Genomic DNA, 27,519 nt, shown 5'->3' on the forward strand with positions numbered 1-27,519 from the left:
TTACCTGCACTGCACTCCAGGGAGCCATGCTATTAAACAACAGCTCCAGCGGGTCAATAAAGTTAACTTAATTAAATTGCTTTCCCTCCCACTTCTCCAACTAGCAAGATTTAGGGCACAGGGACACAGCACTGCTTATAAATAAAAGGATGATTTAGTTAATCATTTGATGAAGAAAGACATATTCTTGTCAATAATTCTATGCACAAAGCAGAAAACTACATGAAATTAAAAATAATTGTGCAGGATAAGGGAAGTGAAGAGACAATACGTACTAATGAATAGACATTAATATATTTTTTAAGCCATGTCAAATAAATCCACTACTTAAAAGTTAAAACTTAGCAACTGCAGTTTTTGCTCCATGAAACTGAAAGTACGAAGAGTAACACTATGAAACATACCATCATCGTTACAAGCATAATGAATATACATTCTTAGTTTGCTAGGAACTGATCCAGTCTCTTTCTGGTCATTTTGCTACATACAGGCTCACTCTTGACAGTCATCTTTTAGGTCTCCCTAGTCTGTTTTTTTCTATGCCAGTACACAAAAAGTATCACCAATAATTAAGGCTAACAAACAAAAGTTGAGGCAATGTTTACAGATAATTTGAAACCTCATCACACATTCAAATACACATTCTGAAACCTCTGAGGTCATTTGCCTACTTGATGCTGGATGTTTTGAAAAGCTACAGTTAAAACTGGGGTAGCTGTTCCTCAAAATTGATATTTATGTATTCTTGCTCATTTTTCCTCAGGAACACCACTGCTTGCTCATGGAGAATACAGATATGAGTTTTGGCAGGGATTGTGCTGATACTGCGTGTCTACCCTGTGCTCTGTCCCAGAAGTGTTCCTAGCTTTGCCCCAAATTTCCCTTTGTGCATGCTGAGCAAAGGCTTGCTAAGCATTAGCAGCTAGGTCCTTTAATATTTCTTTTGCACCGTTTGTAGTCTATCCCCTTTGAGCTTTTGTCTGCAAGAAGATGAGGAATTTTGTGCATCTTTGCCTCCAGAATCTTTCCAGTTTCCTATGGAGGTCTTGGAGCTGGCCAGAGCTCCTACAAGCAAGCAAAGAGGAAGTGACACTTGTAAAGGCACATAGGCACACTTTAACTTAGGAAGTATGAAAATACATAGACAGAAAAACATCCCCTTATGCTCTCACAGCCAATTTTGACACTATAGGCAGTCTCAGTGTCTTGGTCTGTCATAGGGTCTGAGGCTGTCATTTCCTCCTCCAGCTCAAATCCTCTAGTTTTCAGTTCACTGCTCTTTGTTCTGCTCAGACCCCATCCATCCAGTTACAGTGGAAGGTCTGATCTCAAGCCAGTGAAATCACCGGGCTCAGCAGCATTACAGTAGAGTCCTTTCTCTGATTTTCATGAGAGTTATTTTGCCTCTTACTTCTTCATAACACAGGCTAGAATGGCAGCAGCTTTCCTGCACATCCTTACAGATAGACAACATTAGTCATACAGAGTCAAACATCACTCTGTACAAACTCCCACTGAATACTATAAGACAAAATGAAGATTAAACATATTTACTGTGATGATGAGTGTCAGGCTCCAGTTGGTAAGAGCAGCCCTTTGACTACTGGATATTCCAGGATGTGTTATTTCACCAACCCCTTGTCAAATCAAGAGTCCACAAAGCAAAAAATGCATACATAAACAACAAAATTAAAAACTACACTGAGAAATCCAATATAAAACTTCACCTGTCTGGAAGAGTTATCTGTCAAGGACACCGCATCTGTTTAAATTAACAACACAATGCAATGGAATGTTTGATGAGGAGGCCTGGCAGCACCACCAGGTCTGGTGTGACTGTTCTTCCCTTTCCCTGCAGAGTTTATGCAGATCCCAGGGGTGATGTATTTGACCTCCAGGAGTGTGTAGGGGGAGGTGGAGGATGACACTTTGCTGCTCCCTGTGCACCTTCCTGCTGATACAGCTCAGCCTCAGAAAGAGAGCTCTATTCACAGCATGCAGAAGTGCCAGGAAGGGGAGGGAGGACTCTGTTGTAGGACAACAGTGACCTTTTGGCTAGGACTAAACATATTGTTTGAGACTTCTATGGGAATAAAATGGAGAAGAAAAGGGAAGATTCTATTATAAACAAATAGCACTGAAACTGACACTTTTCTCTTTTTTCTTCTCATCTTTAACGTCCTACAGCAGTGTAAAATAATTCAGTATTATTATTTTTACTTCTTTTTTTATTTTTTTTTTCCAACTCAGCTCCCTAAGCCTGATGAAGTTGATAAGTCAGGAGAGAGACGGCCCACACTTCTACTGCAATACATAAACTCAGGAAATAGTAGGAGAACTTCAACCTCTAGCAAAGTAATAGAGGAGTCACCAGGAATAGTTTACTTATTATAGTTAAATGGCTTTGCTTCTTCCTAAAGAACCATATTTCTGGTTCTTTGCCCACTTGTACCCTGACAAAACAGGCAAAGAATGTGCGTAATAAATGTCGTTAACTTTTAACTGCTTTTTTGCATTACAATACAAAAACAATATTTATGTAGAGTTAATTAAAACTCTGTTTAGCCAAATCTGTTCTTCAGCCTGACAATATGTGCCATGTCGTAACAGAATGTGGAAATTACAGATTGGCACTCCTCCTTAAAAAGTCACCAAACTCATTCGCTCTCTACCCCACATTCCTTGGGCTGTCAGAAATGTGGAGCCCTTTGCCAGAGCCATAAACCAAGGGCAGGGCCCCAGGGAGCTGGCTGCTGGAGGCAGGGTGTCACAGATGCACACCACAACCCCAGAGATCCCGGTGGCAGCAGCATGGGTTTCTTCTATTTTTATTTTGTAGGTGATGCTACTTAACCTACTCTGTAAAGATGTGCAGTGACCCTACAGGGGAGGAAAGGAGATGCTGGGGCAGCAGCCTGGGTGCTATAAGGAGCAGAGCTCATTCCCTTCACCTACAGAAATGAGAATGGATGGTGGGAAGGATCACAGTGATCCTTCCCACCTTTGCAAACTTAACCGTAACCAGGAACACAGTTGCCTTCTGCTGATACTGGAGAGAAACAGACAGCTCTGAAGGCCCACTCAGACCCTGAGTGGACCAGAGTGACCAGTCTTGCCCACCCATCACTCTATACTAACTGGAACAGGAGCCTGAGATGTTGCTCTCTCTTAGCTTAGGTGCTTCAGATATATTTTGGAAGTTAGAAAGATATAGATCTATGTGACTTTCGAGCATTGGAGGAGAGACTGTGAGGATGAGGTCAGTGACTACAACACCCAGCAGGACCTGCCCTCCCATCTCCTTTGCACTGCTGCACACATTTCTCTGCAAATGGTCCCTGTACAGTGCTGTGGCTCACTCAGTTACACTTGCTTGTTAAGGGCTGCTCGACTGCCAGTGCCCAGGTGCTATGTGGTTACAGCAGAGCCCCTGGCCAGGCCACGGTCACGTTTCTGTGGAGAATGGCAGGGCTGTGGTGTGACCTACACACGGCTGCAGGGAAGATGGTGACACCCATGGGTCAACCATTGAGTGCCAGCAGCACAGCTGGGCAATATCCATGCCGGCATCAAGTCTAAGAGGAAAGAAACCCTTCAAATGCAGTATTAGCACGTTTGAGCTGGACAGAATTTCTGCCTTTTTATGTCACGGGCAACTCGTATTTCTCATCTGCTTGGAGGCCCCCTAAGACTGAATATCTCATTCAGCTGTCCCCTCTGCTGTTCCCAAAGCCAGGCTACAGTGACCCTTCATTTCTGTTCATGCATGTATCTGCAAAACTCCAAATTGGCAAAGACATGTGTCACAGGTGCTCAGCATCCCTCATGGCCAAGGTCTTTATTTGCTATACCTGTCAGCTCAGTCAACTAGCATTCTGTCTGATTGTGCAAGTATACTTCAGCCAATATCAAAATAGTATCTATCTGTTCAGCAATATTCCACACTGAGGTACCGCTATGCTGTAGAGAAAGAGAATTGTGATCATTGCCATTTGTCTGCATAACTGCATTTGTTACCAAACAACTGTGAGTCAGAGGCAAATGTTTTTTATTTAGAGTCTATCTACATTCATCTGAATTTTCCTGGGCCTTTTCCTATAATAGAAGTTATATTGCCATTTTGCTTCATCCTGCAGAAAGTCTGCTAGAAAGCTGAGAAAGATAGCTGAAAGTAAATCCATTACACTTGATTGAACAGAATTTAACATTAAGGAACTGGAGAGGCACCTGGCATTCAAAATTCACTTCTAGGAAGTGAAACAGAGGCCACATACATAATTAGCTTCCTTTTTATTCATATAATATAATTTATATTTGTAAGAAAATACACTGAATTCTGCCAATGGAATGCATGGAATTACATATATGAAAGATGAAAGTTAGCTTTTAATTAGCTCTTTATTAACAGCACTACCAAAAAGGGTTCCAGTGCCGTTGCATGAATGCCACCTTGAATTTAAAAAACTGAGACAAAAATATTTACATCCCTATGGTCTTGTCCTGAAATTCATTAAATAAGATTTTATTTTTCTTTACGGTAATAATCCTGGTTATTTTCACAAAGATATTACACAACATTTTGCCTTTTTTATGCCTGTTAGAATAAACAGATTAACATTGATATGTGACACACTTGTTTTCTTAGGCAGAATACAATTTCAATTATTTATTGCCTGAAGTGTTTGCAAATAGTCATGTAAAGTAGAGCTGTTTGCCTAAATTTCTGTTGTCTTACAGACAGCCTGGGTAAATACCGATTTATTGCTTTTTAATGCAAGAATAGATTTATTTTAAACAGTTTTTCCCTCTATTTTTTGTCGTTTATTTTAAACTAGAAATTTTTTTTTTTCAGATTAAATATATAGTTTAAAATAGGATTATTAAAAATTAAGTATAATTTTTAAATAATATGCTGTCAAACTTCCATGAATTGATTTACATTAAATAACATGCAGTATTCTGGTATTACATATCTGTTGGCAGTGATTTACGGTTTACAGTCACATCACTGAGCTGGGAGAATTTGAGTGATTGAGGAAACAGCCTCCAACTAAGTGTCAAGCCCAAGTTTGATAGCTGTAGTTTCCTCTGCAGTTGCAGAGAAGATATTTTCTTCATTCAGACTAGTTCTGCTCAATCGCTTGTCTATGCAAAGCTACCTCTTGAGAGATGACAAAAGCAAAAAAAACTTGTTTTCCAGTGTAGTTAAAACTTAATAGCAGAGGCTGAAATCTACTCACTTTAAAACCTTGCATGACAGAGTAAACAAAGAAACTCATGCGTTCTCTTTACTCAGTGTAAAGAATGGCTATTTTGACCAACATATCAGCTTAATTAAATAAAACAAATACACATGCAGTAAATGTGAAATGTCAGTAATTGGTTTCTAATGCAACAAAAGCAAAAGCTTTTATATAACTGCCTAAAGATCACATAGTCTAGCTCCACCTTTCCAAAACAGAAGTGGCAAATTCAAAGTAATAGTCAAAATAATCCTATATATGACAGTCTCACGACAGTGATGCAGTGATCAAGGACATCCCCCATTGCTATTTTTACTGTGGGAAGTATGTTGCCTATCAACAACACGGTAAGCAAGGAGAATACAAAGTTAAAGGAAATTAACCACTCTCACTGGGGTCATAATGTACTTCCCAGTCTAGATTATCAAATAAGTGAGGTCACTCACTGTATTATCTACTGCTGCACTGTGGCAGAAAATCAAACCACTTTAATGATACCAGCTGAGAGGAACCAGCACTTTTCCAGGAAACTAATTAAAAAGTAAACATGCAAAAGAAAGACCAGGTGATGATTTCAATTACGTTCCTTTCTTGCTTTTCCCCATGGCAGGGACATCAAATTGTATCTCAGAGGCTTTTTAAATAGCCAAAGCAGACACAGCTCTTCAAATCTGTTGCAGACATCAGCGTACTAACAATTTCTGTGGCCCTCTTCTGACCCTCTCTGATTCCCAACATCCTTTTCTTAAAGCAAGGACATCAGAACACAGTATTCTAGTATCACTCTGAAGCCAATCTCTCAAACATGCTATCTTCTTCTATGCAATCCATTTTCTCATTCAGATTACTTATTTGCTACAATTCATAATTTTTTTTCCCCACTCAAAGGCTAGGAACTCTTTAGAACACACCTCCCCTTTCCCCCAATGAAATTTGTATTCATTAGCCTTAAATTCAGTATTTTACTTTGTATAGCTGGCCTGAGGTTACCAAGCAACCCAGGTTGCTCGCTACAGTAAGGTGCCTGGACTCTGTATTATCTGCAAATTTCATGGACAGGGATATTCTGTCAGCTTCCAGGTTGTCTGAAAAATGCTGAAAATGTGTCTGTGAACATTGTTGAAACCCACTGCAAGTGCCCTCCCTCACTTAAGACCCCTGATGCCAATTATTTTCTGTGATAAACTAGATTAGTATGTTGACATTGTGTAGGGTATATATATATATATATTTTAATCAGAACTTTGTGTAGATCAAAGTATAATGCATACTTTGCCTGGGAATACTGGGTCAAGGCAGTTGAAAGGTGGAGGCAAGGGACTTGAGGTAAAACACTCCTCAGTAGAGGAAATTAGAAATTATTCCTTAGTAGAGAGAATTAACCCTGGACTGAACAAGTCACTACTACAATTCTGCTCTACAAAATCTGACTATCACTATTGTGACCTATGCTCTGAACCAGCCTGTCTTCCTCCACTGATTTTGTAGCATCTGACTCAAAACACAGGGTTCTTTTTTGGTTAACATAGATCAGTATATGTAAGCCCAAATAGAGCCTTCTCCCCTTGCCCTCTCATTACAAAATGAAAACTTCCTTTTTCTCCTTCCAGGTTGACTCTCTATTTCTTATCTTGTTGAGATAACTCAGTTTTTTTTCACAGTGCTTATATGCATGGTGCCATATACAGATTTGGTAATTCAGATATCAGAATTGGATTCACAACACAGCAAATGCTCTCAGCTTCCTTATGATATGCTTTTGGTGGTAAACAAGACGGAGCTCCAAACTTGCATCTTAGAGACAAATATAGAAGAAGAAATTAAAGCACTGGTCTCTGTTAGTAAAATCCAAGTGAACATTCAATCAAGTAAACAGGGAAACTCATACTGCTAAAGACAGATAGAAAAACAAACCACACAAAACTACAGAAAATCAGAAGAGAGATTACTCACTAATAAATGAGGTATTCAGCACTTCTACTTTATGGAAAGAGAGAAATGTATATGTAACTTATGACACACAGTTTGTTTCAGACCTCAAAGACACAAAATGGCTGAAAAGCAAGAGAGCCAGTAGAGAGACAGAAACAATTGCAGAATTTTGCAATTGTAAAACCATTGGAAACAGAAAAATCCTACTGTGTCATCTGCTTGTATAGAATGTGAAATTTTACATTTGCAATCTACAGCTTATATGCTTTAAATGTAATTTCATTAAAAGTAATATGAACTCAAAGTTTCTTATTCCTGTATTTTCACTACTTTACGTAAATAGCACATATTTTTTACATCACTTTTTTCCTCTTTTATATTAAATAATGCACTAAATATCATTTATTCTGGAGACTGTAGGCAGCAAAATTTGCTTAATTATGATACATGAGGTAATGAATGTATTCTTTTCATCGTTATTTCAGAAATATGAAGAGGCAAGAAGTGATAATGTACTAAAATTTCATTACCTATCATGCACGGAGTGATCAAATATGATTGTCAGGGCAGAGGCAGAATGTAACCAGGCATTCACTTTCATAAAATCCATTGGGTACACTGAGGAGGAATATATTCCAACAAGAAGTAAATAACATAATATTTACAGAAGCTATATGAAACCACAAAGAAAGATGGAGGAATGCTGTAGTGATATGAAACTTTTCATTGCTATTTTGGTGAAGCAGTCTCTGGGAACAGATTTATATATATTCACGTATATATTTCTTATATAAATATCTACATATAAGTCCCCCACTTAAACTAGGATGATTGGACTCCATTACTTAGAAATATTTTTGTGTTTTAGGATCTAATTTCTTAGACACCTTATTCTTTATGAGCAAGAAAACTTTAAGAAGTTCTGAGGTTTTCCTTCAACATGTCTTGAACAGAAAGCAGATTTGCCTCCTCTCAGCAAACAGTAAGGATACTCCTCCTCCCTTCTCCACAGTAAGTTATTCTTTTTCTTCTCATTTTTCCAAACTCATTAGACCTCTCCTCTTATCACAGATGCTGTCCTCAGATGTTATTGTTCCCAGCACTTTCCAGATATTTCCAATTCCCTTTCCTTAAGTTTACTCAGATTTCTGAACTTCTGTGGAAGCTCCACAATTTTCAAGAGATACCATCGTGATATTTGTCTCAGAGTTTTCATCTTGGACTTTGCTCAGATTGAGTAACTTCTGGTTATTCTGGTTACTTTGAAAGGCTTCAATGGTTTTGAAAGAAGGATTTCCTATTGTTCTATGATGATAGAAGTCAGGGATCAGAGCAGCTCTGCTTCCCATTTCCTTCCACAGTCACAAGAGAGTCCAGAAATTGTAACAATAATGGGCAAACTAATTTCAAAGATCTTCTTCAAGGTTTGAGCTTCTCACTTTACACAAAATAGCAACAGTATGATGTATCAAGACCGCACAGGCATGAGAAGGTTTAAGGGCAGGTATAAATTTAGTAGAACGCAAGGGAATATGAGAAAGACAATGCAGAGTAGGAAGAAGAAAGCAAGTCTGGTATTGCTGCAATATAGATAATATTATGTAATAATATTAGGCAACACTGTGTAAACAAGATTTTTTTTTTCTAGTATAACCTAGGTAGATTGCACTGTGTAAGGTACTGATTTTAGTCAGGTGTTAGCAAGTTTATGACATACAGAATCATAAAGCTAGGAAAAGATCATTAAGATCATCAAGTACAACCACCAACCCACTTTCACCATGCCCGCTAACCATGTCCCTCAGTGCCACATCCACATGGTTCCTGAACACCTCCTAGGATAGTGATGCCATCACCTCCCTGTTCCTAAGCATTACCACTTTTTCTGAGAAGAAATCTTTCCTAGTATCCAACACAAACCTCCTTTGGTATACTTTGAGGCCATTACCTATAATCCTATCAGTTGTAGTACAAGTCTGAGACTAAGATATTTAACTTTTCAGAAGACCAAGACATGCAGAGAGACTAGAGGAGACTAAATGGGCAAAGAAAGCTTACAGCCACTGTTATTGTCAGAAATATGCCCAGTTGGTTGGATCTGAAAATGATCCACTGGAATCTTAATGTTCAGTACCAAAGATCTCAATGTCTTGCGCATCAAAAGAAAAAAAACACTTGTTCAGGTGAAGAAGCTCAAGTGCCAACTTATATTGTAAGGTTTAGAAGTTATTGTTGCTGTGTTCTTCATACATAGTACATTTCTGCTCTTAAAATGTATTGAGTTTGCCCAATCTTATGATCTGAAGTAGCAGTATAATTTGGGGCAAAGCAGAATTATATGCAAGAACTCTCTTAGGTATCCACGCAAACTCTAGTGAACTTTAGGGTCTCATTTGCCAAAATGAATAACATTTATAGACTCCTTAGGTAAAGAACACAATTGCAAAAGGATAAGCATTTCCTGACACTGATGCCACAATTCTGTTCCCAGAAATGAGGATTTAACCACATCCTACTGTGAGGAGAAAATGCTAAAACATCCAAAGATGCGAGTACAGTACTGCTGGCACAAGTTGGAATGAGGTGATTCAGAATTTCATCTCAGCTATATCTGTTTATTTATGCTGATAGATTTCATTCAAACTTTCACGCTATACAATTTACACTCATTCACTTCGCACAGAAAGTGAGGATGGTCATTCATATAATAAATAGAGAGATGAAATACAGGTCAGGGAGAAAACAAAACTTGAAATGAAAAACTTACTTGTCAGAAGACCGGTGATATTTTTAAAAACTTGTGGTTGTTGGTGAGTTTTTCCAGTCACTCTGTGGTTTCAAGGAAGAAATCTAAAGATGTGAGTACGTTCTGAAAAGAAGAATAATCAAGGACTTAGTAATCATTTCAGCTGCAAAAATATCACAACAAAATTTCTCTAAAATAATGTACTTTTTTTTTTTTTTTAATGGGATTCTTCACCCAAAAAATAGTCTTTGACCCTATCATTGAATCTGCAGAGTTTATGGACTTCTACAAGACAAACTGCTCAGATCAGACTTCCTGAGGTACATAGAATAAACAGTGCACAAGAAATCAGGACAATGAGAAGAGTAATTACTTAATTTCTTTTTTGGCATATCTCCATTTCTAAACTGTTTGAAGTGTAAGGAAACAGCAAAAATTAAAGAGATCAGTCTCCTTCCTGGTTTAATAAACCAATATGCTGAAGTAATGACTTTCTTAAACAGGCCCATAAAGTCATGTCCGTAAATGTCTTTCAAACCATTGTCTAGAATTCTTTGGCTATCTTTTGTACTAATTCATGTACTCAACCTCCTTATTTGTGTTCTAATAACAGAAGATAGCTCTTTGTACTCGGAATGTTATCACATTTGAAGTCTAGCTTCCTAATTTCCAGACATCCCTACCAGACAGGATAGTGGCCTGGTTTGAGGAGCTGTCTCACCTCTACAAATCTGAATGAAATTGACAAACTGGGAGATGATCAATCCTTCCATCGACTCAGTCTGTGCAAGAGAGGGACACACTGCTGTAGTGCAGAATGGCAGCTACTCAGCTTTTAAAGAGCAACAGTGATTAAAGCTGGCAGAAAACATTGGGAAGGCTCTGGTCACTATGCTGGATCCACACTGACAGTAGTCAAAGGGAAATGAAGCTTAGCACAGAGAAGATCTGGAAACTTGATACATGTCTTTCACTGAAGTCACTACTCATTGCTATTGTGTTGGGTTTATATAACAAGTCAGTGACCGCTGTGACAAGAGATCAGTGGCTAATTCTATGCCAGACAAAATTGATTTCAGTTGGTTTGGCCACTGGAGCTGCCACTGGCCAACCTGAGCCCATCAGCTTCTGTAAAAACATATTTAAGAAAGTGCAAAAAACTGGCAACTGTGAGAGGTCTGAGAAAAACCGTAAGCATAACTACTCTGCAAAACACTGAGACCAAAGAAGTAAGGGGAGGAGGTGCTGAAGGTATCAGAGCAGAGATTCCTTGCAGCCCCTGGAGACTGTGGTAAAACAGATGTCCTCCTGAAGCCCATGGAGGGTATCATGAAGGACCAGATATTTACACTGCAGCCTGTGGAAGACCCCGTTGGAGTAGGCAATGATAGAGTGAAGTATAGTTGAGCGTGCAAGGAAGGGTGGCAGGAGGAAGGCAGTTTAATTTTGTTTCCGTTTCTTGCTATCCTACTGTATTTTAGATTGGTAATATATTATGTTAGTTTTCCCAAGTTGAGTCTCTTTTAACAGGTAACTGCTAAGTGACCTCTCTGTTTTTATTTAGAACCAGGAGCTTTTCCACCTTATTTTCTTCTGTCCTGTTGAGGATGAAGAATGAAAGAGTGGCTGGGTGTGTGCCTGGCTGATGGCCTGAGTCAACCCACCACAGCTGTAAAATAAAATAATATTCCATCTCAGATCTGTAACAGACTAAGCAGGACTGAGACTGGAATGCAAAACAAACAAACAAACGAAAAAACAAACAAATCACTGAAGAAAACTCTGCCTAGAATGAATAGGAACAAATGGAACAAATAAGGTATAGAACTTCTCAGAGAAAGCTGTGTTAACAGGAAAGCTTCAAGACCTTCAGCTCTCCACTGTTGTGCAGCCACACATTTGAGAACAAGGTCTTATATTAACAAGCAAAGGGATTCACAGAGACATTCATACTCTATGAGAATGCTGGAAACATCATTAAAAAAAAAGCCCTTCCTCATGACATGACACTGAATTCTCTTTGGTCCATAAAGGAATTTTCAATAATAATCACTGAAATATAATATAGTAAGTATTTTGAAGTCAGATGAACTTACTGACTTGCAGTACTATACGTATTCAGTTAGCATTTCCTTTAGAAACAACTACTTTATATTTTTTTATTGTTAGACTTTAACAGTCTTGAATTGATTTATTTAATTCAAGCCCCAGAACTCCATCCTAGCCATTATGATAGCAATAGTACACTCCAGTTATGAAAAAAACTGAAGAGCTACACTTCTCTGCCTGATACTTAAGACTGTGAGATGAAATCTCTCTCAAGTTATTACAGCAAAGGACTCTGGCTTTGTTTGGATTCTTCTGGATTTAGTAAGGATAAACCTTTACAGTGGAAAAATTAGCAAAATCCTCTTAGATAAAACTTACTGAATGAACTATTTCCTGAGAGTTTCTTGTCAGAATTATCACCAACCTGCTAAACAAACGGGGTTCGTGGGAAACATTCACACTGCTTCACATACTTATTGTGAGAAATCTCTAGAATAATAAAACCCAGAACACTGCAACATTGCCAGTGGAACTGAGAGAATATTAAATTCTACCAACAATTATCATTTTTATAGCAAAAAACTGTCTTGTAATTTAGCCTTGCTTTCACGACTAAATAAATAATGTCTCATACCTGTACCTCGAGAAATTTATAAACACAGCAAAATCAGTTTTTGCAAAGAGAGTTTGGAAATAGCTTTCTGAAAATGTCACCTAGTTTCTCAGCAGCTGTCAAAAAAGGAAATGGTATATTAGGAAATATTAAGAAAAAGACAGAGAACACAGCAGAAGAAAACATGATAATGCTGTCATATAAATCCTTTACCCACATAACTTTGAATATTGAATATGGTTCCAGTCATCTCATCTCAAAGAGGACAGTGGGAAAAGAGGATAAAGAAAAGGGTGACGGGATGATCAAAGGTATGTAATGACTTCTGCACTCAAAAGAAAAAAATAACTTCAGGATTTTTATGTTGGAAGAGGAACAACCGAGGGAAAGAATTGTGAAAGAGCCTCATAAAACTGAGAACATGAATAAGAAACACTTTTTCACTGTCTTTCCTAACAGAGGAAGCATGGTGATCCCAACAATGTGAGAGGTTAGCAAGTTTAAAAACACACAAATAAAACAAAGAAAGGACATTTTCCACAAAGATCATAATTAAACATCAGAACTTATTGCCACAGGATATGGAGGATGCCACATACGTGCATGGAGCCCAAAAAGCAATTCACTGAGGCAGTAAAATGAACATCACCAGTCTGTATTTTACACAAAGACGCTGAACGTAAGCCTTCAGTATAAGAAGCTCTACAGAGTACCGTGGAATGGCACAAAGGGAAGCTACCCATTGTTCCCATTCAAATACAGCTCATGGTGATCTCTTGCAGAGGCTAGAGAACATTGTACGCCTTTAACAAATACACAGGGAAATGTTTGCGTGCAGAAAATTCCTAGCTTCTCTGGTTTCCCCGTGCAACTTCACACTCTAGAGTAATTAGAGTTAGTGAAGGGTCACTGTTTGTTTCAGGGGATCTTACAAGTCCGTCCATCATTTTGGTGACAAAAAATTGAATACAATGAGGATGTCCAGATCCGTAATGAACTTTTAGTGTTTTGCCACCTTGCATAAATGAGTGCATAAAAATGGCTCCACTAGGTCAAACAGAAGATCCTTCTACCTAAATCAGCATTCCATCTACAACAACCGCCAAAAAGTAAGCTTTGGCTAGCATGATATATTTAGCTCTCAGGATACTGTAAACTTTAGAAAGCCATGCTGACCTTTTTAATTCCAGACACTGAATAAATATTACAAAAGAAAATGTTCTGGAGAAAAATAATCCTGAGGCTCAAGTCCAGCTTTGCATCCCAGCTATGGAAATGACACCAAGCTAAGCCCCATCCTTTCTCTCACATGCTGGTTTTCATTGAAAAATAACATGGGCAGATAGCAGGAGAGGGCAGCAATAGCAACCGAAGTTTAATGATCCGGGCCACCAAGACTCTGGACATACTTACCCCATAGTTTAGGTACAGTCCGAATGACCAAAGAGATCTAGACAGTCAATGCCATTCAGAGCAGTTTAACTGCACTGTTATAAAATCATTTCCTGAATATAGAAAGCCTTAAGGAGCCTTAAGTCCCTAAATCTCTAAGCATCAGCTAACCTGTACGAGTTGATGAGTGGCGCATCTGGCAAACCCTGCACTTGTAGCATGTCAGTGAGCAAGGTAAAGTCTTTAGAAAATAGCATTAGATGAAGGATGCAGAGTTCAAGCAACCTCTCTTATTCACCAGAAGTAATTTTGATCCAGTTTTATCACGACAATAAAATGAAAGTGACAATTCTCCATAATCTATGTCTATGTATTTCACTGGAAAATTGCTATATTCCTCTCTCATGAAGTAGCTTACACAGCTAAAATGAAGATTAGCAACCACACAAGAGAGGCTGCTTTTCTTCTTTTCTTCAGAGGAAAAAAGAAGCTAAGCAGAAGAGGTATTGCAACGATGTTATTTCTAAATATTCACACTGGAAAACTTCATACTTCTGAAATTCATAGTCTATATAGAGAAATGGCAGCCATTCAAAACTGACAGGAAACAAATAAGGTTTACATCCAAATAAGTGTGTCTGTGCAACCTTCTTCAGCAGTTTACATAAATTAACATGAAATCATTATTTTGGCCAAGACAAAACTCTTCCCTACACAAGCATTCACTCACCCCCATGTCTGTCAACACATTGAGTCCATTCATGGTAACCACATAAGCCAGGAGAGCACTTTCTAGAGGCACAGGATCAAACTGCCACATACCTGAGGATGCTACTGTGTTTGTGTTGGCATTTCAACTAACAGAGCTGTTGTGTTGGTTGACAGCAAGTTATCTAAGTCCCCGTCTGGCTGACAAATGGCCTCATAAAAGTCAGCTTTTACTGGGGAGAGAGAAAACCACAAAGCCCTTCCCAGGCTGTTTTTACTACCCTGGCACAGGCTGGAACTGCTGGGTTGCTGAAGCCCAGCCTGAAGAATGGTGTTCTCAAGGAGCAAGGATAGCTGTATTTCTTGGTCTGTAAGTAAAGCACTCTTGCTGTGGGTATGACCACAACAGACCACACTGGCTCAGTATCTTAAACAGGTGTTACCACTTCCAGAGCACATCAGAATTAAACTTCACCATGTAGAACATATTCCAAACCAGCTGGAACCTTGCAAGGGAAATGAGGCAGCAAACAGGCTCCTGCAAACTATAGCCATGTTTATGGGGCACACTAATTCCTCCCACGTTAGTCTGACCCACTGACCTACATTCAAACTTCACAAAAAAGCAGCAGCTTTTTGGTGCAGGAGGGAGGAAAGGTGCTGGCAATGAAAGAGTGGAGCTGAGCCTGGGCAAGAAGACAGATCTCATTTTAATGTTTGCACTCTCGTTTCTTGCTGCCTGAATTTATTTATTAAATTAATTTTCTCCTAGTTGAGTCTGTTTTAGTAGTGATGGTAATTTTTAAGTGATTCCCCTGTCTTTATCTCACCCCACAAGTTTTTTATGCTATTTTTGCCCCATCTTGCCAAGGAGGGAAGTGAGAAGCAGGTGACAGCCATTCCACCATGTCCTTCAGGCAGGCAGTATGCTTATGCTGCTTTGCTTTCAGTGAAAACATTCATGCTGGGGTTGGTGCACCTCAATTATGTACAATGAATGTCACACCTTTCAGTGAACTTAATCTGAACTGTCTTAAACAATCCCTATGCAGACAAGGAACAACACTGTTCTTGGAGAGCATGAGGATGCAACCCTACTTTCCTACTACATCTAGTGCAGCCTGTTTGTGAAAACATTATCCAATCCCATTTCAAGCTTGCAAATTGTTAATGAGCAGATTTCTGCCAATGCATTCGTTAATTATGCACTGAATTATTTGGACAAAGCACTCGTAACTTGTGTGTTGTTCATGAGCTATTTGCTGTTAACTGTGCCTTGTTAATAACTGTTTTGACTTATGCCTTAAATGTCTTATCATGCAGGAAGAATAATATTGTTCATGAATGGTCACCTCACAGTAATATTGTTTCTGCTTACAGAACAGATGATAACACCTTTCAAAGTGTCACAGGAGAATAGACAACGACCGAATATCAAACAGTGACTTGCCATGGTGTGTGTTTGTACCTGGATATTGTTGTTGACATGCCAGTACAAAGTATTCCACACACCAAAGCACCTCCTCCCACTTGTAAGTAAATATTTCCCAATAGTTGGTAAAAGAAATTGAAAAGCCATCAAATCAAATAGCTGTTTGGCTCTAACAGGCATTTAAGACAAATGTTACTGCATTAGTGAATCAATTTAATCTATAAGGAAACAAGTTTGCTGTGACCAGCATGTAATCTTTAATACAAAGGATGCCACATTCCTGCAGGACATTAGAGTGAAAGAGCTATGGGGACAACCAATTACATTTATTGCATTTGCTCTCTCAGCTTAGACAAACATACGGGATTATTTCATTTGCTTTAAGCAATCTAAGTGCATTCTTTTTTCTGATTTTCCTTAAAACTTCTGTGTCACCTGAAATGATCACTTCTGGTAGAGTCAATGCTTTTTCTTTGCCTCCCCAGTACCACACACACACTGCATTTTTAAAGTCCCAAAGGCTTCTGGCATTGCATTACAATGGATCAAACACCTCTAATACACTGGGAAGGAAGAAAAGCAGACTGCCCAAAAGAGGGGAAGCAGACAGCGTGCCCTGAGGCCTCCCTATTGTTTGTTTCATTTAGAGACAGTCAATACTGCAATATCTATGACAAGACAGGAAAAAATTTCAAGTTGCCCCAGCTGTCACCTGCTTAATTCAATACCGATTCTTCAGTTGGTCCCAACTGTCCGTAAAACATTGAGATTTTTCATGGCTGTGCTAGAGAAATCTTCTGTACAACTCCTATGTGCTGTTTTTCACTTTGAGCAATATTCCAGAACCAGTAAGCACACGAGCAATCCTAGTCAGCAGACACTGTGCTATCTCACCTAAAGGCAAGCTGATTTTTCAATTGAAGATTGTTGTGATGGGTCAAGAAGGACGGTTAATTATTCAACTTTTGTAATTGCTTCACTTTAATTTCACAAGGATATGTGCAATACAGGTAGATGAAAACACTACGTGGTTCAGTAAGCGTTGCTTTTTGGTGGATGAACAAAGAAGGATGTGGTGGTCAGCACGGCATCCTTTTCTGTCAAGTCTGTACTGACAGCTAGGGAGAACTATTCAGATAACAAAGAACAAGGGTTGCCTCACTGACACTATCAGATAGCAGATAGATAACTTTGCTATGCAGTAGCAGTAGACACTGATCAGTAAAAGCTGGCAACAGGAAAACTCTGGGAGACTGTGTCAAGCTAATATGCAACCTCAGCTGAGAAAACTCTGGCATTTTTATTGTGGTGTACTGTTCAGGAGACATATTGAACTCTTCCAGAGATATCATTTTCCACAACAGCAGGTATGAAAATCCTTTCTTAAGGAAATAGCAGTACTGTGCAGATTATACAAAGAGGTTGAGCCCTCTCCTCAAACCTTTGCAGTGAAGCTGGTAGAAACAGAAACAAAATTTCAGCTATCCAAGATGCTGTACAAGTTCCATCACTGCAGATGTGCACAGATGATACATCATTACCAGGTACGGGCAGAGAAATGATGAAACTTGTACAATGTTACATAGGTGAGGCTCACTTAAACTTCAGAGCATTATATTACCTGCTAAATTACCTCTGGTATTAGTTAAGGTTAATAAAATGATGTTGTGAAGAGAGAACTGAGAAGAAAAGTCTCACTGTGAATTGCTGAAAGTTATTGCTTACATTGCAAAAAATGATCCCCGTGAATGTACAACCTTACAGCAAACAGAAACCAAACAATGGTATCACAAACACAACAGTTCGCACAGAGCAGTAACCACAAGGCACATACACGTTTACTGGAAATAAAAATTATTAACGTAGTATCAACGTAACTTAACGATTTTTATTCCAGAGCCATAGTGACTGGATACATATCATCCTATCAGATCTGTGAGCACAATCCCAATTCAGTTATATATGAAGTCAATGGTCTTGCATTAGAAAAGGATCTCTTCAGGGACACCCATGAAGTCATTCACGTGATTAGGATGACCAAGATTTCACTTAATGTGGGCAGCTGGCACCCATTATGCGTATCACACGTTACCAATTATAGTGTTATTTTATCCTTACTCTGCGCTGCAATACTTAAAATGTAACTTAATCCATCCAAGCATCAATATTGATGCCTGGCTATAGTATTTCCAGTTAAACAGTGTGAAAAATCCCACCTTTTCAGCTGAAAGCTACAAGAATAGTTCATATTCCATTTTCTTGTTTATGTGTGAGTATGACTGGCAGTAATCTACTTCAAACAGCGATCTCCTGTAGTCCTTCAACAAGATACAAATGAAAACAAATAATTTTGATCAATCTACAGTTTATACAAACAACAAATAGCATATGGCAATCAGTAAGCAAATCTGTAGGGATACAGTTTATAGCAGCAGGTCATTTGCTAGTACTGCAATTCAGATTTCAGTTTTCTCATATCGGCTCAGCAATTTTACCTGTTATGTTTCCCAGAACACTGTAGTCTATCCTACTGGCATAGGCAATTTGGCTGTGTAGAAGCACAATGATGTTTCCACACTTTAACTCGTGATGAAGAAGTTTATGTTACAATTCCTTACGGCAAAAGGAAAGCCACAGTTGTTACCACTGCTTACAGATCATGACCTTCTTCTGTGAAGATCAGTGCGACCTCTTTGATCATTATGTGTGACCTCCCACAGCATACAGGAGGCAGAATCCCACTTGTTTGTTTAATCCCTGGCTCTCAGCCTGGACTACTCCATTCCCATTTGCATGGCAAGATTCAACAACAAAGCTGTTTGGTGTTAGTGTATGAAAATAGGATTCCTACTAGAAATTATACTTGCTGTAGCAGAATCACAGTCTATGGATTAAGAAAGATTGTGGGTTTTTTTGTTTTAGGAGTACAGTACACGTTGCAGAAGAAGTGAAAAGTCCTCAGAAAAAAAAAAAAAAAAGGTCTCTGAATCACTACAATATTTATAATATAAAGAAAAGTAAGTCACTATGAATATTTATGTGTCTTAAATAAAGAATAATTAAGAGGCAGGAAGTTGCCTTTTCTTTTTAAGCAATAAATTTTTAATTGCAAAGTATATTTTAGTAACAATATGGTGTCTGATACAGATATAAAAGGGGACATTTGAAGGTCAGGGATAATACTCAAGTACCAGTATTTAGGTCTGCATATAGAATAATGCAGTATGTTGAATAAATACTGAAAAAACAACTAACAGATATTTATTGAATAAAATATTAACTTCTGGTAGGGTATTTACTGTCCTTTCAATTTGCTTTTAAGCACAATATGCACAACATGCAAATGTTCTCAAACATGAGAATGTTTCTTAAAAAAAACAAATTGCAAATATCAACTAAAAATTATTGTGTCCAACAGGCTGTTGATTAGGACAGTAGGGAACAAACAGAGAGATGCCACTTGGAAGAGTCAAAATCAACTGATTTTAAACACATTGAAGAAGATACATATATGGAACAAGAACATAAGCAAAGAGCTTCAGATTTCCAGTAAGGAGGTAATTAATAACACTGTTAGCTATCTGTTGATAGACATGGACATTCCATGCATTGTGACATGGCCTATTTTAAGGGGTTCTCTGCCAGTTTGAGAAGAAAGGCAATTCCCTGATCTAAGATAAGAAGAAATCAGAAAGGTACTGCAAGTCCAATTACTCTCAACTACTCAGAGATGCAAAGAAAAAGTGGCTTTGGGATGGGCAGGGCATAGCTTTGTTTTATTTAAACATTGTGCCTTGGTTTGTTTCATTGACTCACGCTTCCTCTTTTGAGAGAACTCATAGAGTTTTACACAGCAATAAAGATAATGCTATCCATCTCATTCCTATCACAATGCTCAATTTCACAGTTTCAAGTGTTTTGTGCTAACCTGAAGAAGTAGCATCAAAGGAAAGTTAATCCCGCAATATTATTTGCATAAAGGAAATTCTGAAATACAGTTACATAATTGGATGAACAAAATTGAAAGAAAATAATCCAACTTCATGAAGGATCAAAGAATTGATACCTCTTGATATGAAAACCATAGTTCAGGCTGAATCCATGCAATCTCCCATACACGAATGTGGCCTCCTAGTGTGCTCAGAGGAAACCTCTTTCCTACCTAGCTTTTTTACACATGAACGTATTCTGTATATTCACAGCTAAGAACATAAGAACACTAAAAGTAAAGGGCCAAACAAAACATCATGGAGCTTCCCTGTTACTCTTTTGATGAGACATTTGGCACACACCTCTTTTTTTTTTTTCACAGTGTGAATTTTCTGGATGCAGCCTTCCAAATTCATTTCAGGCCACCTGCGGCAGGAGATTGCTGTGATTTGTGAGTACTGATCAGCCCACACAGAATTTTATTCTCTGATTACAGTAGAACTTTACATGCTTTTTTTCCTAACCACTTGCTGGCAAGCTGAAACTGAGAAATGAACACAAGCAAGGGTGAGTGGTTTTGCTTTTGGCAACTTTGCAGAGTCTCACTCAAAATGGAAATGTTTTATTATTTTGTCTCAGGAATGAAGATCCTAAGCAGAAACACAGCAACAGCGGGGAGCATATCTTCTTTCTTTGGTATTATAATAACAAACACCAGTGTAATTAATATAAACTGTTAGCCTCACACTCTGTAATTCTAGAATCTTCTCTTTTTCTGGTTTTAAAACACTGGTACTTCTTATGCTAACAACAGAACTTTAGGAATATCCTGTGTCCTACTGAGCCATGGCAGAGTTAGGAACCAAACTTTTTCTCTGTAAATATAAAATTCCCTACTGAGTCCCAAGGTAGTGAATACTGAGGTGATGCACTGAAGTGAGAGGGTAAAAAACGGACAGATTTTTAACTGAAAAGGCATACAGTGGGTCACACTCTTCACATCTCATTGGTAAAAACAACCTGAAGCATATTAATCTCAGTCCTACATTGGTTCTGCCCTTGCTAATGACATACCACAAGTCAGGAAGAGCGCAGTGTTCAGCTCCCACCTCACTAAGTTTGGTGGTTTGCATATTTCTTAAGACAAGTTGAAAAAACAGTCACAAGTAATTTACAGCATTATACTAGCTGAGAGAACCTGAGCAACTCAGTAGGCACATAGCTTAGGAGCTATTCTGCCTATCAAGAGGGGTGGAAGCCTGCGCACAGTGGTCAGACAACTTAGGGTCGTCCGTGAAGCATCTCTTTCTTGTACACGTGCTATGGATCAAACAATGCTTTCAGCCTCCACATGCAGCTTTCCTGAACAGAAACAGATTGTCTTTCCTGAGAAAAGTCTAAAATCTTCTAAAATTTTCTAAGCATTAGAAAGAATTGTGAGGAAAAATAATGTTTCCTTTCCTAACAATTTTGAGCACTGATTTTCCTAGTAAGTGTATTTAGCAGACAGTCTTGTACATAATACATCCTCTAATGCTTCTTCAGCTGTAATGATGTTTCCTTTACAAGTCATCAGTTTCAAATGTTCATTCTCATGATAAGAACTATATGTCACTATGCATTTCTTGTTTACAGCATCGACCATGATTTTTGACAGATCAAAGAAAAACAAATCCAAGTGATTCTCATGTTATTTGTAAGACGGGGTTCTATTCTACTGTAATAAATTTATTCTATTGATTCTGATATGTTTTTATCTCATAATGAACAATTGAAGTAGACGGGATTAGGATGCCTCTTGCTTCCCTCAATATTTTGTAGAAGTTTTTCTTAGAGACTTCATTCTACGGCTACTTAATATACAAAGAAAACATTAATGGCACTGATGATTGGATTAATATATTTATTGGTTATAGTAAGAGCTCAGTCTGTTTAGTTTTGCCAAATTTGCAAGATTGAAAACAACAATCACAAATGCATCTATATCAGGCTAAATTCAGAAGTACTACTGCTGAAAAAGTAAAACACAGTGCCATTAAATATTATTTATAAATTTTGATTTGGTTGCCTAATATTGCAATTTCATGCTGATCTGTTTGTTTCAAAAGAGTTATAAATGCTGGGCTTACTTCTCCACTAAGGAATGAGCGTTTTCTACTGAGGATTTTCCACTGGAGCTCATAATTATGTGGTGCCTTTCCAGTGTAGCTGAGCATAGAATCAGGACCCACGTAAATTTTGTCCACCAGAGCCATGGTGCTCCACTTACCCACACAACTCTTAGTCGCTTATTGACATTTCCGGGAATTTCAACTAGTGATCAAATGTGGCTGAGTGAAGTCAAGATACAGAAGTTCTTTTCTATTTGTTGTTTGACTACAGCACAAATAAAACAAGCATGTCCCTTATCATTGATCTTTTTCTATCGTTTGAGCAATGATTGTGTTGAAGTGCTGCTGTAAACAGGGTGGGAATAGTACTGCTGTGCATCAGGAGTAAAACAAATAAGATAACACAGTAAGAAAAGATGCTTTCTTGCTGAAACAGACCAAATCACAGCATGGAACATTATTACAGAATCTGACAGCTGAGCACTAATTTGCTTCTTTGAAAGATGCAGATTCAATCAATAAATCTCCAGCTATCAGAATAAAACCTTTGGGGAGATAAACCAAAACCACAAAATGTTTTGAAACATTTACCTTTTTCTACTGTATCTGGTTCCTAAGGTACTGTGTTTATTCCAAAGCCAATTTTTAACTTCATCATACAAATATATCAACCCATGTCTCACTAACACTTAAGTGAATTAAAAAGATTATAAACACTTCTCAGGATGCAGATATATAAGCACTGGAGAAGTGACACTCAAACATGAGAGGAAAGTCCAGCAATTATATAAGAATGCAGATTAGTGCCTCAATCCCTAAGATTGAGTCAAAACTGGACACGTATGTTAATATATATGCCAAATCAAGAATTAAATCCTACATTCCACATCCATGGCCTTGCATACTCTTTCTGTGCATGGCCAGACCAGAGTAAAAACCTGGAAAGAGCTCGCTAGTATTTATGAGACTTGGCACGTGAAGGAAATAGAGTGAAGTAGAAAGATCCACATTGTTTCTTGAAGAGCTCGTCCCTGCTCTGTTTTCTGATTTTCTTTCTTGATGGAAAGATGCTAGGCTAACTGAAATTGTGGACCAAATGAGAAATTTTGTCCTTACATGTCCTTTTGTCCTTACTCACGTCCTTACATGGATAATAACAAAAAGAAAAGAAGATGAGAATTTTAGTGTTCTTTATGTTCTACTTGAGAGGCTTGTAAGAACTTTACAAAGAAAAGAGGAGGAAGAAGAAAGCATGGGGGAAGTATTTTTTAATGAAGGAGTCAAGGGTAACAAGTGGCTTCAGGAGCAAGGCTCAATCAGGGCTAAAAAAGCATGCATACTTGCCTAAGAGCACTGCAGAGTGGAAGGAAGACACAACACTTTGCAGGAGAAAATGTGATTCTAGTAATGTGAATATTTACAAATAAAGGATAATTGCACCTAAACCAAGATTCATTATCTACAACATTGCATTATTACCAGTAATACAATAAAAGGAGTGCAGCTACAAATAAGGTGCAACGTGCACTACGCAAACTAATCAGGACAGATAAGGCAGGCAATCTTAAAGCAGACATTTACAATTTTAATTTACCTACATTTACCTACCTCTCAAAGATATTTTTAAATTTATTTCAGTGCCTATAGTGTCAGGACTCTAACATAAATCAGGAAGGAAAGCTGTTTTTTAACTGGAAGCTCTTCTGGATACAGAACTCTAGCTGCAATGTTTTAAATATAGGAGCACCAATGCTTGCAACTAGAAAACACTTATTGGTTTACAGGATAAGTGAAGATGCCATTGCAGAATCCTATTTCCTGCCTCTCCCTTCTGCTTGGCAAAGGATTTGACTGGGGTTTAAGAGAGGGAATAATGGCTTCTGTAGAGAGAACTCTGAAACTCTGACAAGGGAAAACTGTCTTTGGAGGACAGGATGACCTTTGCAAACAGCACACGTAAAGTTAAAGGAACAGATGTTACTAAGAGAAGGAACAGAATAACATGTACAAAACTGAACTTGAAACAGTGTTCTACCATGTCAGTGAGAAAGAGTTGCTCTACCATGGCTAATAAGAGACTCGGTCAACTGTATTTTCTGAAGTTCTTACACAAACACTGTTTGAATCATTGATTGAGGTTAAGTTGTAAAGTATCTCTGTTCAGAAAGAAAGACATCTGAGTAACACATCTACAAATGTAGAAAGCGTTAAGTAAAGCGTACCAGTTAAAAAAAAACAAAAAACAAAAGCACACATACTTTTTTTTTTTTTTTTTTTTTTTTAATGACATCATCTCAACCACAAACTACTTAATCCTAATTCTTCATGGAAAAATATTTTAATGACTGCACATTCTATTAGTCACAACTATATTTTAAAACAATTATTTAGGGAAGAAGCACTGACCAAGCAAGGATAAAATTATTTCTGAAGACTGCTGTAGTCTCCTCAATGACAGAAAGTCTGCCTGGATCCAAATAATCTGTCTCAGTACTGCTGGATCCTACTCATCTTTCAAACCCTTCCTTTAAGGAGGAATCCAAGGATGCTTTTTTCTCCTTTACTATGGAAATGAAGAACATGATTTTCTTCCTCTGTGGATGAAGTCAACATGCTTCCATTAGCACTAGACCATTAGTGCTGTTCACCATTTACCTCATATAGGCTTCACTGTTACCTTCATGTCCCTTGTATGCATGTTTCCCTATCTTTTATATAAGTAATAAATACCTAATGCTATGGATAAGCTTTCTGCTCTGTGTGCCTAAATCATTTGGGAGTATCTTCACTCATACTAACAGTAATAAAATGAGAAAAAACCTGAAAGACTGTAGCTGTTAAAAGTATACTGGAAACTTTAATTATTATAATAATAGATGCGAGTTAGGAGATGATTAGCAGCCTTGGATTTGCCAAGAACATGTCAAAGCAGTGTAGTTCTCTTCCACACAGTGATAATAGGTTTTTATATAAGTGCTGTCTGCTTTAATAGGGGTTTTGACACTGTCTCATATAGCATCCTTACACGTAACATGAAAGAACAGGTCTCAATGAAATGTTCACACAACAGATACAACCATGACTGAGCATACCAAATTAACTAATGAAGCACCAGATTTACTGCACCATCTAAGGACAGAACAAGCAGGGTTACCTGGGCTTTGTCCTGCATCCAGTATTGCTCAAAATTTTTCATTACTGAAGCGGATGATAGAAGTATGCTTGCCAAGTTTACAGATCACAGAATCCTATGAAGGACTGCAAGGACATTGAAAAACAAGATGACAACTGAAAAGTATCTCTATAAATACTAGAAATGTTAGAGTTACAGTTCTCAGGAAGGAAAAATCAATTACAGAAGTACGGAGTGTAGCAAGAATTGTGAGTATGTTTGTTTGATACATTCAGTTCTAAAGTGAATAAATACCCAATGGTGGGATAGTCTGTTGGAAACGTCACCAAGTAGGGTACAACCACGTGCTTTCAGAACATCTGGGCACCATCACCTTATATCCAGTAAAAAAACCTCTGTGCAATTTTATTTTCTGTGAATCCCATGATGTGTGAAATGAAAGGAATTAAAACAGATTTTTCAATATTACCAGAAGATTCTGTAAGATCATAAGATAGATGAATGCAGTTTTGGCTTTGGTATGTCATCAACTAAGTAAATAAGTATTTTTTACTCCACGATAGATTAGCAAATGAGTAACAGAGTTCATAAAGAAGTAGTGAATTAACCTGCTTAAGTCGCTGGAAGTAATACAGACTATGTACCACAGTTTCCTATAGACTAGGCCCCCATTTCATGGAAAATCCAAGGAAATCCTGTGGTGTAGATCAATGTACTCAACATGGGCTTTGTTTTACTAGAGCCTTATTTGCAGCAGGGAAAAAACAAACAAACAAACATTTTTAAACAGAGAGCTTAAAATCCAGTGTGACAAATAAAATATGTATTAGATATGTAACTCTCAGACGTGAGGAAAAATTATGGAATTCAAAACTACCACAATCACTGCAATTAATTAGTTCTGATATAGCTTCAGAAACATTTTAATAACAGCTATTCTGGTTCATCCATGACTTCAATGTTTTTTGCTGATGAGAAACACCGCACCTAAGATAGCACTCATCAGCTGCTGAGTTACCCATGGTGGTGTCTGCCCACTTCATTGAGGAAAATTATAAACCACAGAATCATAAATGAACCACTGGGAGAAGGAAGCTCCTTTGTCTGACACAGAGCCTGATGGAGTGAGAGGACCGGGAGGTCTGTAATAGCATGTCTTTCTCCCTCTGTATCCAACATTGGTGAGGCCACATCTTGAGTACTGTGTTCAGTTTTGGGCCCCTCACTACAAGAAAGACATTGAGGCCCTGGAGTGAATCCAGAGAAGGGCAACATAACTATGAGGGGTCTGAAGCACAAGTCTCATGGGGAGCAGTTGAGGGAACTGGGATTGTTTAGTCTGGAAAAGAGAAGGCTCGGAGGAGATATTATAGCTCTACAGTGACCTGAAAGGAGGTTGTGGTGAGATGGAGGTCAGCCTCTTTTCCCAGCTAACAGTGATAGAATGAGAGATAACAGCCTCAAGCTGCATCATGTGAAGTTCAGTTTGGATATCAGGAAAAACGTCTCCTCTGAAAGAGTGGTGAGGCACTGGCACAGGGTGTCCAGGGAGGCAGTGGAGTCACCGTCCCTGGAGGTGTTCAAGGAACATTTGGACATTGTGTTGAGGGACATGGTTTAGTGAGAACTATTGGTGGTGAAGTATCAATGTCAATATGCTTTAAATGTGTTGCTCTCTTGTTTCAACTCATTTCAGCTTTTAAACTTTTAAGAATCTCTGCAGCTGGACAGATTTGTGGCTTTTTGTGTTTCCTTACAGTGTGTTTGAGTTGAATGTCGCCTAGCAACTGCAACACATGTCCCTTCTTTACTCTTACACCTAATCCTAAAAAGACCATTGCACATGTGCGGTTTGCTTCCTATCACTAGAACCTGTAAAAGGGGATGAAGTTAGTTGTATTTAGTATTTTACCACCTGAGGGAAAAAAGGTAGATCAAACAAGATAGAAAATAAATACATATTTTCTAACCAGTATTATAATAAAAATGTTTTGTACTGCAGCTTTATTGTTGGAATGCATTTAAAAACGTTCAGTGAAATACCATCCATCTTCCATTTGGAGTAATGAAATTTGGTCTATTTCACAGTGTAGTATCTGAGGCACAAATATATTATTACACAACAATTCCTTTGTTTACATGATTTATATATATATGCACGTACGTGTAAATGAAGTCAACATTAATAATAAATCAAACCTGTTCAGCTAAATTCTTCTTAATACAAATA

The 27,519-nt window shown here is 38.1% G+C and overlaps 1 protein-coding gene across 6 annotated transcripts in view; it reads right to left on the reverse strand.

Annotated features, from left to right (window-relative positions):
• Positions 1-27,519, reverse strand: part of LOC125691354 (poly(rC)-binding protein 3-like) — a 470,720-nt gene that overhangs the window by 160,313 nt on the left and 282,888 nt on the right. For all 6 annotated transcript variants that reach the window (XM_048940627.1, XM_048940628.1, XM_048940629.1 and 3 more), the window contains exon 3: positions 9,943-10,044. The gene's annotated coding sequence lies outside the window, so the exon portion shown is untranslated. The remainder of the gene's footprint in view (positions 1-9,942; positions 10,045-27,519) is intronic.

This window comes from Lagopus muta, chromosome 3 (genome assembly GCF_023343835.1).
Source record: "Lagopus muta isolate bLagMut1 chromosome 3, bLagMut1 primary, whole genome shotgun sequence".
In the NCBI taxonomy this organism is placed as follows: Eukaryota; Metazoa; Chordata; class Aves; order Galliformes; family Phasianidae; genus Lagopus; species Lagopus muta.